The sequence below is a fragment of the Dromiciops gliroides genome, chromosome 1 (genome assembly GCF_019393635.1).
Source record: "Dromiciops gliroides isolate mDroGli1 chromosome 1, mDroGli1.pri, whole genome shotgun sequence".
Classification (NCBI taxonomy): Eukaryota; Metazoa; Chordata; class Mammalia; order Microbiotheria; family Microbiotheriidae; genus Dromiciops; species Dromiciops gliroides.
Genome location: NC_057861.1, coordinates 529,844,008 through 529,856,482, shown reverse-complemented (window position 1 = coordinate 529,856,482; position 12,475 = coordinate 529,844,008). Strand labels below are relative to the sequence as shown.

The window sequence follows — 12,475 nt, the reverse complement described above, 5'->3', positions numbered from 1 at the left end:
TGCCTATCAATTGGGGAATGGCTGAAGTTCTGGTATGTGAATGTAATGAAATACAATTGTGCTTTAAGAAATTATAAGCAGGCTGATTTCAGAAAAAACTGGAAAGATTTATATGAAATGATGCTGAGTTAAATGAGCAGAACAAGGAGAACATTGTACACAGTATCAACAATATTGTGTTGATCAACTGTGATACACATCTCTTCTCAGCAATACAATGATCCAAGATAATTCCAAAAATTCCATGATGGAAAATGTACTCAACATGCAGAAAAAAATAACTGTGGGATCTGAATGCAGATTGAACCATATGGTTTATACCTTTGTTTTTTGAGTTTTTCCCTTTTGTTCTAATTCTTCTTTCACAATATGACGAATGCAGCAATATGTTTAACCTATATCATATTTCTTGCTATCATTGGGAGGGGAGAAAGAAGGGAGTAAGGGAGAAAAATTTGGAATTAAAATGTTTATAAAAACAAATGTTGAAAACTATATCTACATGTAACTAGAAAATAGTAAAATAATTTTATTATAAAGAAAAAAAGAAAAGGGAATGTGAAATAAGGGAAAGAGGCTAAGTGAGGAGTAGAGAGGAGACCCAAAGTCAAGATATTTAATATCAGGAAAGATGAGAAAAGAGTGCCATTAACTAGAGGAAGGGCTATGAAATGGCTATGTAAAGTAAGTACAAATTAAATTTTTCAGAATCTCCCCCAGGGCTGGCAATACTTGTTGAGATATTTCATTCTTATCAAAAATAACTTTGTATAAACCTATGGGATTTCAGCATAACTTTGCCTTCTCAAACATTAATGATATTCCAGTAATGGGCAAATACCCAGTCAGCACAGGTGATTTTGACAAAGCTTCTACTAGGAGATGAGGCAAGTGGGGGAATAAGAAGTTAGTTGGGAGGGATATGTGAATAGCTCTGTTCTTCTCATCCTCTTACCTTGTTGGGCAAAACTGCATCTATCTCCTTCTGAAGTTTCTCCTGGATCTCAGGGTGGGTAGCCAGGTTGTAAAAAAGGAAGGAGAGGACCAAGCTGGTGGTTTCATAGCCAGCAAACAAAAAGATAATGCATTGGGCGAGGATTTCCTCATCACTCAGTTCTGAAATACAGGCAAGGGAGATATTCAAAGTCATCATACCTTTGTTATATCATTCAGACATATCACAAGAATTTAGGAAAGGCATCTACCTGAAGCTCCAGAATATCTAGAAAAGATCTGAAGTACATTCATTGATATGATAGGAATTTTCAACCAAAATCTATCATCACAAGGCAGTCAAAAGGTCTCCTGGGGGTTGTATAATTTAATTTTCCTATATATGTTCTCTTCTTTCCAAACACCTGCCTCATCCTCAATTGTTTCTGGATGTGAAAAAGTGACATATGATTTCAGGTAATTCTCTCTTCTTTCTAACACACTTTGTCATAGGACTGACATACTGGAAGGCTCTAGCAGTAGTCCAGAGGAGAGGGGATAAGCACCTATGGTAGGATGGTTATATAGAGAGTGAAGCAAATAGAGAGGAGATATATTTGAAGGGAGATCACAGATCTAGAACTGGAAGGGACCTCAAGAGGCATGTAGTCCAATGCCTTAACTTTTCAGTTTAGTAAACTGAGGCCTAAAGATGTTAAAAGATTTTTCCGAAGTCTCAGAGTTTTCAGACTTGGGATTCTAACCTAGCTCTTCAGGCTTCAGAGACTATGCTTTTTGCAAGGTACCCCACAACATCCTATCTCTGATGCATTCCATGTAGGGAAGGCATCCATGAGGGAACAAGAAACACTGATATTTACAAATGCCTGCTCTTTATATTTTACCTACAAATTACTAATTCAAGAATGCTTCTTTCCATTCTTCAGACAAAGCAATTGAGTTTCACAACAGGACATTGACTGTTCCAAATCACTGAGCTAATAGGTAGCTGACACTGAGACTAGAATTAAAATATGCTGCCTCATTGAGGATGAGTTCTTGTAAGAATGCTTAGGTATGAGATGGGATGAACTATATCTTACTTATCCTTAACTGAGAATGGTGCCAATTAAAACACAATTTCAGACATTTGCCCACAAGTTTTATGTTGCAAGAGAAACTTGTATTCATAGTAGTCTCTTTTTCCTTTCCTGTGTAGTTTTGTTCAGTTGTTTTTCAGTCATATCCAATTTTTTCTGACCACATTTGGCATTTTTCTGGCAAAGATACTGGAGTAGTTTGTCATTGCCATCTCCAGCTCATTTTAAAGACAAGGAAACTGAGGTAAACAGGGTTAAGTGACTTGCCCAGGGTCATGCAGCTGGTAAGTGTCTGAGGCCATATTTGAAGACAGGACTTGCAGACTCCAGGACTGCTGCTCTGTTCACCGTGCTAAATAACTACCCCACTAGCTCAGCACAAAGAAACAAGCCCAGGGAACAGAAGAAAATGCTAGGATTTAGAGCTAGGAGAGACCTGAGAGAAAAACTGGCCAAATACCCTGCTTTTACCTATGAGAAACAAGAACAGACCATTAAAGTGATGCTTCCAAGGTCACACAAGTACTTAGTAGCACAGTTAGCATAAGAAAACAGATTTTTCTCTCTTGAAAAAAATGCATTTTTTCCCTCCTCACCATGCCTTATAGTTCTCCTAATTATGAGCTGAAAAAAGTCATGTTAGTGTCACCAAGTAGGCTTCAGACTAACTTGATCATCAGAAATTCAACTAAGAGTTTGAAAACTGTCTTCATTTAACTCAACATACTAATGGCAAGAATCTTTCTGAGATGGCTAGGTGAAAGTGTTGGTCTTTGAGGTAATTCAGATCTGAGTTCAAATCCTACCTCAAAGTTTTATTAGCTGTGATCCTGTGGAATTTTCTTAAATTCTCAGACTTAGAATCCTCATCTCCAAAATAGAAGTAAGAAAGATACCAATTAGAGAGAATTGTTATGAAGATAAAATGAAGTGATATATGTGCATGTGTGTGTGTGTGTGTGTGTGTGTGTGTGTGTGTGTGAAGTGCTCTACAAATCTTAAAACCTTGTAACACCATCCTTGTCATCATTGAGGTTTTTATTGCCATTTGGCATATCATCTAAGCAATTTGAAATTGTTTTCATACTTCCACATGTACCGTCTTCAAGATTCCAATCGGTGAGTACCCTCATTCCCAAGTTACCTTTGTAAGAGTTCATCTCCGAATTTTTAGAAGTCTGAGAATCAATCAAAAGCTGAATGAAATCTACACGCTTCTAGAAAAATAATGAGAAGTGACACTGAGAAAATACTGGAGCACACAGGAATTATCTATGAACACAGCAAATTAATATCTCTACTGTATGATAAATAAGATTCGTATGATTAGAAACATTGTGATTTCACCTCAGGGGCAGAGTTAGAATTTTACCTAAGGCACTTCCATACAGGACTGTGGAGGGCCAAAAAACCTGACCCTCAGGTGAATAAAATAAGGGCTTAAAATCAGATTCCTAAACCTTAAAAGATTATATCCCAATCACCGGACCAGCCTCATGACAGGGAAGCAGACACTGAAGAATATTTTTTAACAATTATTAAGTATTTCAGGAAATGAATTATCTTAAGTCTGACAGAAAGGATAGAAAGATAATGCTTTAATGGTTTATAATATCATTGATACCATTGATCACAATCTTACAATAACTTCACTACTGGTTTTCCAGCATCACTGTAGGCAAAGAAATTGATGTCACTGTGGTTAAGCCATGGACACAGCTCTTCAAACTTAGCTAGATTGGTCCTAGGTTAGCACACATACAATAAACCAACATGCCCAAGCTTGAAGACTTTGTAGCTTGAAAGGGTCAACAATAGCTTGTACTTTTCCATCAATTATTAAGTGTCATAGCTATTCTATAAAGAGGCCTCTGAGTAGGAGTTTTATGGGAAAATGAAAAATGTTCTAAATTTGGTCCAAGAGCATACATGTGCAATTTTGAAAGCAAGCTTACTTTCACAATTATTATTTTGGGGTCCATTCTTATATACATCTTGGTATTGTTAACAAACCCTGCTTTAGGAGTCTATAAATAACAGAGAAATGTATTTCCTTCCTCCTGGGAGTCCTGCTATATATCATATACTAATTTACTGTATAATATTGGCTATGTGTTGTATCCCAGTGTAAATGTGTAAATCTGTTGAGAGCTGGGATGATATCTTTTCTCTCTTTGTACTCCAAGAGACACAGACCACAAGGTTTGATTATTATTAAATAATAGATACATAGAATTAGAGCTGGGAGTGAGCTTAGAAGCCATCAAGAAATGCTTCTTCATGCTACATAAAGTCCTCAATAAATTTCTGACTGCTGAAATTGAATAAAAACCAATACAATGAGGACAGAGGAACATTAAATGAAATGGAACACAAGTTGTTGGGGGTTTTGTTCTGTTTGTTTTTTTCTCTACTCTGAGGATAAAGGATACAACCTTTTATGATATACACATATTCTTATTCTAAACATTGGAGAGACCTACTTACCTTCTGTGTATTTTTCTTTCGTTCTTCCTTTATTTTTTTCAACTGCCTTTGCTAAGAAGTCTATTGACTCTTTTGGAAATATGCTTATATCCAATTTTTGAAGCAAAGGAATAAGGAATGTAAAGATTGCTGAAGAAAAAATAATCAAAAATATCCTTATGAAACTGTAGCATTTTATGATACTTGCTATCAACTTTATTCAAAGGGTAGATGGGGAGATGGTACCAGAGGTATAAACTGTAATATGGCTGATGCATTTCCTTTTTGAAGTCACCAATTATCTATGAACTAGTGAGAATCAATGCAAAACCCACCAAAAGTAGGGAATCTCTTTCCAAAATCAGGTGTACTATGCCCATCCTCAGTCTCCTGGGTTAATTGCTAAGCTATCCATGACTGACACAGTCAGTAAATGATTACCTTGAGGATTTTGGTCAGTTGCTCTCTGAAAGCCTTCACTGTATAACAGATAAAAATTATGAACTGTATCTCCGGAATTACTGATATTGTGCTATAATCTCTCTATGTACCAACTTAATCCTATGTTAAATAAAGGGGTTAGACTTGATGGCTTCTAATTTTCCCTCCATCTTTAAATCTATAAACCAATTCATTGAGTTATCTCCTGAGATGTCAGAAACATTGAATTTTTAATTATTCATTTCTGTATAGAAGAACCAACTTACTTGTTGTAAATAAGAGTGGGTTCAGAACATTGAATCGCATTAACCTCTTGGTTTCTCTGGCAAAAGGATCATTCTGGTTATTCAGTGAATCAATGTTGACACCAAATGAAGTGCTGGTGATTACATCCATGCTGTAGGCCCCAAAAATCCTAAAAAGAAAAAGAAATAAAATACTCAAAACAGGCACTGCATTTTTCATCTTTAGGCAAAGGCAAGAAGTGAGTATCTAAACCGTTGGTGTCAAACTCAAAAGAAACTGCTGTCACTAAACAATTCAAAAAGATACTCATGGTCTATATACTTAAATTAGAAAAAAACTCATGTTAATATTACCAATATCTATTATATTTTTGTTTTATTACATATTTCATGATTATATTTTAATGTGGTCTGGCCAGGTTTTCAACTGTTTTTTCTGCATAGGCTCACAGGGTAGATGGGACAGAGTGGAAAATGGCCAATATCATCCTTCAGAATTGTGTAGGACCTGGACATAACATAAATTCTAAAGGCAGGATTTTGAAAAAATTATCAAGAAAATAATAAGAATCCTATAATAAAAAGCTATTACTTTGACAGAGGCACTCAAAAGACAAACCCAGAACAGAAGAATAACTTTTAAAAATTGATTAGAAAAGCCTCAAAGTAAAACAAAATTTGGATACAATTCCATTGCAATTTCTGGAAGAAATAAAGCAAGAGATTAAGGAAAGAGGTTAAAATATATTTATAAATGTAGAAAAGAGCATTAGTAGTAATTTTAGAGAATGTTTTTTAAAAAAATTAATCGTTATTGAATAATAAATTTGTAAGCCAGACTAAAGAGTGTGCAGAATAAGAAAAGATAAAGAAAAAAGGGTTTGGCCTTACAGGGGAAGATCCAATCATGTTATCCTTTACATTTGCTTTGTTAATTTAAACGTCAAGACAATAACTCTAAAATTGTGTGTTTCCATTTATAAGGAAAGATGGCAGGAGACGGGCTTGGGTAAAGAGGGTTTTCTGATGCCTCTCAAATACCTACAACTGTTGCCCCATACTTACTCTTTCAAAGTTACAGGCATGCTTTTCTCTGCTTTCTTGTGTATGTTCTTCACCAAAACTTCTCCATAGTGGTTAACAATGGGAAACATCTAAATGCCAAATGACAACAGTTCCATGTGGAAAACCCAGTTCCAGAACAAACCAGATTTCTCAAGCCAGAAGAAGCACAATGGCATTTCATAAATTCATTTCTGTATTTTACAATGTAAAGAATCATAGATCTATAGAAAGAACAGACATTCTAGGTTATGTAGACAAACTACTTCATTTTAAAGATGAAGAAACTGCTATCTAAAATAGTTTAATGACTTCCCAATAGTAACTCAAGAAATATGCATGAGAAGTCAGATTGGAGATCAGGATCACTTACTCCAAATACAGTGTTCTCCCCATTTTATCACCAAAAAGTAGTAATCAAAATATTAGAGAAGGCTCAAACTTGTTGGCCTATTTCTTAGGCTTTAAAGTAAAAAATCATTGGAAGTTATTTTTTAATCTCCTTTAGACTCAGTTTTGTAGAATTTGACCTATGTCCATTGCTTTACCTCCTTGAGTTTTCCACTTGTAAATGTGGGAGACAACACTGTTCGAACCCTCTTCCATTGGTCATCTTCAGCAATTGAGATAGCACTCTCCAAAATGCCTGTTGGACCAAACCTCTAGAAACAAAAGGACAAGGGAAGACCACTCATGTATTAAGTGGCAGAATCAGAAGTAGTAATCATTTAATTTAGTAGTCATTTAAAGAACCAATTTTATAGAAATGTAGTTTAATAAAATACTCTTTACGGAGCATAGACTTTGATGGCAAGAATCCTCTTTTCTGGGTCCTTGAAAGTTGTGATTCTAGAACTTGCTGATGCAATTTCCAGGTGACATCACTATAGAGGTTGTTCCCCAGGATAAGGGCTGGGAATTTTAGAATAAAAGCATAGCTACTCCCAGGGGTCTTTGATGCCATAGCCTGACTCTCTCCCACAGTATCTAAGGTGAAGTGGTGGTGGTGGTGGTGGTGGTGCTAAGTTGACCTGCCTGCTACATATCACCTCCTATCTCTTCCTCATGGCATCAATTCCTTTAGTTATTCTGGCTGGCCTGTCATATGTGAGATAATTGTTTGACAATTGGTGAGAATTACCAGCACCTCCTCTATAGGATTTACCCCCAGGATCATGACTAGAAATGGATGTCCCAAAGCAGAGAAGGAGGCTTTGTGGGTACTTCCAGAACTGTGTTGCCTGTCCCCATGTGTCTGTTGGAGACAGCTAGACAATAGTTATTGCCCATAAACACAAGAAAAGCAGCCACATTCTCCACAGTGACCTTTCCCATTAATAGCATCCTTGGAGGCTACATTATAATCAAGTCTAGTTTTGGGGGAGGCATTGCCACTCCCAAGTTTCTTGGGCCAAAGAAATACTGATGGGGGTTCACATTACCCATTGAAACCTGCCTTCTGTCTACTCCTGAAGATGCACTTCCCTTAGTGAGACTATCTTTCCTGCCCTATCATGCAAGAATGTTGACAGTGAAGCTAGTGTTTATAAGATGTTCTAAAAACTCTGTGGCACTTAATGTGCTTAGCATGTATTCCCCATTGCTTCCAGCATTTTTCTTCCATTGTTACTTACCCGACGATTGGTGAAGACAGAATAGCATTCTTTTACCAGCACTGATTTGATGATCTCTGGGTCCGTGATGGCCAATATTGGTTGTCTGCCATCAAAAAACCTATACCCCCAAGTGGAACAAATTACATCAATCACCAAGTTACAGAGATTTCAAGTAGAAACTATAAATTGATGGCCGTCAGTTCACTATTGCCTTATTTTATCTCTAATTTGAGATGTGGAGGTGAACCAAGTATGTAAAATAAAACTCATCATAATATATTCATGAAATAATTAGTGTGATATGAAAACCTTAAGGAGTCAATTTATTTATTGTTTTGTTGTTGTTTTGGTTAGAGAAGTATAAATTAAAGTGCAAACGTGAGATACAATGGGAAAAGGGAATAGTTTCACTGAGGAAGTGACTTTTGAGTTGGGCTTTAAAGAATGGCCATGGACTCAGAAGGAAAATAAAGTTGGAAGACATTTCATTGACAGCAGACAACCTGAGCAGTCACAGTGGCATGAGAGTGGTAAGTGTATTTGTGAGGGAAAGTGTCCCCAGTTTGGGTACAGGAAAAAGTCCATAGAGGTGAATAATAGGAAATAAGCCATGCTAAGGTAGTAACATGCTAGGAAGAATCTTCAATAACAGGCAATAGTTTGAATTTTCCTGAGGAAGCAAGAGGGAGCTCGTAAGGACTTTTGCCCAGAAGAGTAGACACAGGCAAATTTATATACTTGAAAGATTATTCTTCCAATGGCATTATGAATAGATACAGATGTTCCAAGAAAATTCCAAATGACCTATTCATGAAGAAATATGCCATCCAATCACAGAGAAATAATTTTCTTTATTTTTCTTGCTTTTTTGTAACATGTTAATATGTAAATATGAATAATTGAAATCATATTACTTTCCTTCTCAATGGGTCAGGGAGGAACTCAAGAGAAGGAGACTATTTAGAACTAAGGTTTTTTTTAAATTAATGTTAAAATAAATTAAGAGTTTTTAAAAATAAATAATTTTAAATGGACAAAGTAAAAGGGACAGTGTGGGCAGGAGGAATCTTGTCCAAAAGCCACACATAACATCAACATGAGATGTAATAATTTGTACTAATATTGGCAGTGGTTTCAGTAGGAATGTAAAAGGGATTTAAGAGAAGCTGCAGAGATAGAATTGGAAATTTCATTAAACTGAATGAATCTGATACAAGAGGGAGAAAAGCTATTGAATATAATTCTCAACATTAAGAAAATAAAAAACCATTTACAACTGAGTGTTCCAATTCATAAGTGATCTATAAGTAGCTGAAGATATTAATGGTATCTACAATCATATGAAAAAAATGTTTTCAATCACTATTGATCAGAGAAGTGCAAATTGAAACCAGTCTGAGGTATCACTGCACATCCACCAGAGTGGAAATATAACAAACAAGGAAAATACTGGATTTTGGAGAGGATGTAGAAAAAGTGTGATGCTAATACACTGCTGGTGGAGTTGTGAACTGATCCAAACTTTCTGGAGAGCAATTTGGACCTATACCCAAAGGGCTATAGAAATGCCTGACTTTGATACAGCAATGCCATTCCTAGGTTTATATTGAAAGACATCCCAAAAAAGAGAAAAAGAAATATTTATATGAAAATTTTTATAGCAGCTCTATTTGTGCTGGCCAAGAATTAGAAATCAAAGAAAGGTCCATCAATTGGCAAATGACTAAACCAGCTGTAGTATATGATTGTGATGAAATATTATTGTTCTCTAAGAAATTACAAACAGAACTATTTTGAAAAAGCCTAGAAATGAACTAATGTATACTAAAGTGAGCAGAACTAGGAGTTGTGCATAGTGATAGCAATATTTTCAGCAATATAATGATCCAAGAAAATCCCAAAAATATGATAAAGCATAATATCCACCTCCAAAGAAACCTGATATTGCTTGAACACAAACTGAGGCATGTTTCTCAAGAACAAAAAGTCTTCGTGGAAGAGCTCAAAAAAAGGATTTTTAAAATCAACTAAGAGAGGTAGAAGAAAATGGGGAGAGAAATGAAAGCAACACAAGAAAATTATGAAAAAAGAATCAGCAGCTTGAAAAAGGAAGCACAAAGATTGAATGAAGAAAACAATTCCTTAAAAATTTTATTTGGCCAAATGGAAAAGGAAGTGAAGAAAACAATGCCTTAAAAATTCAAATTGTCCAGTTGGAAGCTAATGACTGCATGATACAATAAGAATCAGTCAAACAGAATCAAAAGAATGAAAAAATACAAGAAAATGTGAAATACTTCATTGGAAAGACAACTAACCTGGAAAATAGATCCAGGAGAGACAATTTGAGAATTATGGGACTGCCTGAAAGTCATGATCAGAAAAAGAGTCTAGACACCATGTTCTAGGAAAGTATCCAGGAGAATTGCCCTAATATTATAGAATCAGAGGATAAAATTGTCATTGAAAGAATCCACCTATCACCTCCTGAAAGAGAACCCAAAAGGAAAACTCCAAGGGATTTTGTAGCCAAATTCCAGAATTATCAGGTGAAGGAGAATATACTGCAAGCAGCCAGAAAGAAGCAATTTAAACATCATGGTGGCAAAGTCAGGATTGTACAGGACCTGGCAGCTTCAACATTAAAGGATCACAAGGCTTGGAAAATGATATTCTGGAAGGCAAAGGAGCTGGGATTGCAGCTGAGAATCTATTACCCAACAAAACTGATCATTATCTTTCAGGGCAAAAATTGGACATTCAATGAAATAGGGGACTTTCAAGGTTTCCGGATGAAAAAACCTGAACTGAATAGAAAAAGAAATTTTAAAAAGGTAAACACAGGGGAAAAAAGTTATTCAATAAGGTTAAACTGTTTACATCCCTTCATGGTAATACTTATATTCTTAAGAAGTGTGTATATATATAGGCAGACAGATTGTAAACAGAGGCTATAAATTGTCTTTGATGTGATGATATAAAGGAAATTAAGGGGTTAAAAAGGAGTTTATGGGGAGAATAGGAAAGTTGAGGTGGAATGGGGTGAATTACATCATATGAAGAGGTGCAAAAAACTTATTACAATAGAGAGAAAGAAGGGAGGGGTGAACATTATTTCAATCTTACTCTCACTAGATTTGATTCAAAGAGGGAATCACATATACATTCATTTGGATAAAGAAACTTAGTATAGTTTTTAGGGAAGTAAAAGGGTAAGGGGAAAAGAGGGAAGTGATAGAAGGGAGGACAGAAGCAGGGGAGAAAAGAGTAAAGAAAAGGGAGGGGGACTGATAAAAGGGAGGGAAGATTGGGGGAGGCAGGGGTAAGAAGCAAAACATTGGTGAGGAAGAATAGGGTGAAAGAAGGTGGGGAAGTACAAAGGGGGTGTAAAAAATATTAACTGCTATATAATCTGTAACCTTTCTATAACTGTATTAGAATCTGAAATATAACTGGCTGTAAGTCCTGCTGTGGTCGCCATTCATGTAAAAATTATATTACCTTGGTCTTACTCTGTGAACTCCTGGCTGGCTGGCTGTCTATCTACAGGCTGTTAAAGCTAAGCCAGTCTGTAAGAGCCATTTTAAAAATCCCCCAATTGCTTCTCCCTGACTGATAAGTAATAGCCTGTTTTTAATTAAAGCAAAACCAGGAATTATTGAGATGAATAAACTTAGAGATAAGAAAAGTAAAATATACAAACTGACTGAGTTTTAACTTTCTCCCTGCAGGGGTAGCAATCCTTATCTCAGACAAAGCAAATGCAAAAATAGATCTAATTAAAAGAAATAAGAAAGGAAACTACATCTTGAAAAAAGGTACTATAGATAATAAAGTAATACCGATACTAAACATGTATAAGCTAAGTGGTATGGCATCCAAATTCTTAGAGGAGAAGTTAAATGAGTCACAAGAGGAAATAGGTAGCAAAACAATACTGGTGGGGGATCTGAATCTTTGCCTCTCAGAATTAGATAAATCTAGCCACAAAATAAATAAGAAAGGGGCAGTTAGGTGGCACAGTGGATAGAGCACTGGCCCTGGAGTCAGGAGGACCTGAGTTCAGATCTGGCCTCAGACATTTGACACTTAACTAGCTGTGTGACCCTGGGTAAGTCACTTAACCCCAATTGCCTCACCAAAAAAAAAAAAGTTATTTTCAGGTTAGAGTGAGGTTTCTATTAAATCAAGGAAGTAGAAATCAAGCTGGTCAGAAAGTTTACAGGTGTGTAGAAGTTGGATTAGAATGGAATGAGGATTCTTTGAAGCACAGAATCAGTGGGTAATGGAAAATTGGTTCAGAGTGGGCCCAGGAAGGAATTGAAGTGATTAAAATAAGAAAAAGTATTCAGGATGAAGCATTGTATGTACTTGCACCTAAAATGCAATGACCTAAAGTGAATGACAATAATTATGAAGCTAATATAAGAGATGTGTTAGCATGGCATGCTTTCAAAGGCCAATCAATAGATTACCTTCCTGAGAGTTTAATATAGAATTTAGAATTTTGGTGTTCCACAGTAACTAAGATTTAATACAAAAAGAAAAGATGTGGTAGAAGATGATTGGCAGAGAATGAGTCCAATAGAGTGCCACAATGACATCAGCAAAG

General features: G+C 35.9%; 1 pseudogene; it reads right to left on the bottom strand.

The window, feature by feature from the left end:
• Nucleotides 1–12,475, bottom strand: part of LOC122746548 — a 66,233-nt pseudogene that overhangs the window by 18,886 nt on the left and 34,872 nt on the right.